The 2,654-nt window shown below is 52.6% G+C and overlaps 1 protein-coding gene across 5 annotated transcripts in view; it reads left to right on the top strand.

The window, feature by feature from the left end:
• The first annotated feature begins 228 nt into the window (after positions 1 to 228).
• The window catches only part of L3MBTL1 (L3MBTL histone methyl-lysine binding protein 1), a 46,150-nt gene continuing 43,724 nt past the window's right edge, over positions 229 to 2,654 (top strand). For all 5 annotated transcript variants that reach the window (XM_037743353.1, XM_017542230.2, XM_037743355.1 and 2 more), the window contains exon 1: positions 229 to 288. The gene's annotated coding sequence lies outside the window, so the exon portion shown is untranslated. The remainder of the gene's footprint in view (positions 289 to 2,654) is intronic.

Raw genomic sequence — 2,654 nt, 5'->3', positions numbered from 1 at the left:
GTGATGCAGGAGTTGCGGGGCAGGAAAAATCTCGACCCTCACGCCCGCGCAGCAAACCGGTCCTAGGGAGAGGGGGATGAGGCGCGCACAACCAGGGCCTCGGAGGCAGGCAAGGGGGCGCGGGCGCACGCGAAACCTGGGCCTGGGCCGGGCACATGTGCCCGGCGCGCTGGCCCCGCGCTCTGCGTCCTGCAGTGAGGCGGACCCGCCCCCCCCCGAGCGCGCAGGCGCGCGGAGCCCGGCTCGTACCGGAGCTCTGCGCTGGGCGGCCACCGGCTGGTGGGGCAGGTAAGCACCCCGCGGCGCGTGGGCTCCGACCCTGCGGCCCCTGGGCCCCGCGCCACCCCGCTCCGCCCAGGGCGGCGAGGACTCGAGTCTGCAGCCCGGCGCCTCGATCCTTCCGAGTGCCTCGGGCGGGGATCTCGGGCTGGGGAGGTTCAGAAAAACGCCGGAGAGAGCGGTCTGGGCGGAGCGCGGAGGGGGCCGGGCGGGTGCGAGACTCCAGGCCCGGCGGACCCTGCGGCATGGCTTCGGGCTGCTATCCGAAGGGCCGAGGAGGGCGGAGGCTGCGTGTTTGGAGATCTGCAATCAATTAAGAGTTTTTCATTAATGGAAAGGAAGTGTGGAGGGCGGGGTTTTGGTTTTCCTTTGAAATGGGTTATTTGGCAAACTTTCCTGTCATTAATTTTCGATTTTTATAATGGAATATGGAATTTTTTTCCTTCTCTTTTTATTTCTTCCCCCTCCTTTTTTTTTTTTTCCCATAAAGAGAAAGAATAAAAAGAATTCCGCCATTTTGGCTTTTTAAAAAGTAACCGTTCTGCAGAGCTGTCGGATCAGTGACCACCCTGCCCGCCTTTGCCTATACAGTCCCAGGAGGGGGGTGGCGGGGCCCGATCCTGGAACCCAGGGTTCAGGGCCGCTTCGGGCAGCAGCTGCGGTGAGGGGCGGGGCTGAGGTCCCAAGTTTTTGGCGCTCAGCCTCACAGTGTATTGTTTTTGGGGTATCTGTCGAGGGGTCTACTCGCCACCCAGCACCTATAGTGAGGACATTTATTAGGCATTTTTGTACACAAGCTCTTGGAAGGCAAGGGATTGAGGAAACCTTGTGAGACATCAAGAGAAAATACAGATGGACACATTCGGCCAATATTTATTGAGCATCTACTATGTGCACAGTTCTAGGCTGGGGCTGCAATGGTTGTTTTAGGTCCCGTCCCCTGGAAACAGACTCCAACAGCAAGATTTGAGTGTAGGTTTTTTGGAGTGCTCTTGTGAATATCACCAGTAGGAGAACGAAGACGGGTTGGGTGGAGGAAGAAGCCGAACTGCTGATGTCTCAGCAGAGGCCTCAGCCTGACTTAATGGAAGCTCTGGAATTGAGATGGCCCTGCAGAGGTGTTCCAAAGTAAGGCAAGGGGGTCGGGGTGGGGGGGGTCTTTATACCTCAGAGCAACTCATCATTGGCTGTTTCCAGGAGAGCCTTCAAGTGAGGTAGCTCCCTCGGCTCAGAGCAATTCCAAGAGGGGCGGACAGCCTAAGACTGAAAACTTTCTTCAGTGTCTACCAGAAAACCAGGTTCTTCCGAGTCCCCTCCCACTTCATGACAGACTCCTTCTCAGTCTCTTTTGCTAGACCCTCTTCCTCTTCCCAACCTATAAATGTGGATGTGCTCCAAGCTTCCCACTGTTTTCTTTTTTTTTTTTCTGCCCCCCACTGTTTACTTTATACTCAGCTCTGTGGTTTCCGTCCCTCCGTCCCACCCTCCGTTCCTTTCTGCCTTCCTGCCTTTTTTCTTCCACCTTTCCTTTCCCGCTGTTTTCTTTATACTCAGCAACATGGTTTTCTTTCCTTCCTTCCTTCCTTCCTTCCTTCCTTCCTTCCTTCCTCCCTCCCTCCCTCCCTCCCTCCATCCCTCCCTTCCTCCCTCCTTTCTCTCCTTTCCTTTCTTTCTTCCTTTCCTTTTCCTTTTCCCTTTCCTTTCCCTTCCTTTCCTACAAAATTTTTCCTTCTCTAAAAAATTTTTCGTAGAGGCAATGCCTTACTATGTTGCCCATGCTGGTCTCAAACTCCTGGGCTCAAGTGATCCTCCCACCTTGGCCTCCCAAAGTGCTAGGATTATAGGCATGAGCCACCAGGCCTCACCCCAGTTCTGTGGTTTTAAACGCCAGCTATACATGCTGGTCTTTAAATTTATGCTTCCAGCCCCAATCTCATCCATTATCTCCAGAATATAAACTTTATGAGAGCATTTTGTCATGTTTGTGACTGTAACCCCAGAGCACAGAATGGTGCTGACACCTACTTGGTCCTCCAATGTTTGTTGGAAAAAAGGCAGCAAACCCAAATAGAAAGGCAATCTTCAAATCCAGCTTCTTCAAAAGACCTGAAACGTGATAGGTTTTGACCAGAGTAAAATTCTTTCAGAAGTAACCACATTCACTCTTAACTGCCAGTGTTTAGAATAAAAAGATTAACTATTTATTTATTTTTTGAGACAGGGCCTCACTTTGTCACTCAGGCTGGAGTGCAGTGGCATGATCTTGGTTCACTGTAATCTCTGCCTCTTGGATTCAAGTGATTCTCCAGCCTCAGCCTCCCGAGTAGCTGGGATTACAGGCATGTGCCACCATGCCCAGCTTTTTTTTTTTTTTT

The sequence above is a fragment of the Cebus imitator genome, unplaced genomic scaffold (assembly GCF_001604975.1).
Source record: "Cebus imitator isolate Cc_AM_T3 unplaced genomic scaffold, Cebus_imitator-1.0 Scaffold141, whole genome shotgun sequence".
Taxonomy (NCBI): domain Eukaryota; kingdom Metazoa; phylum Chordata; class Mammalia; order Primates; family Cebidae; genus Cebus; species Cebus imitator.
This window is presented reverse-complemented; position numbering and strand designations above follow the sequence as displayed.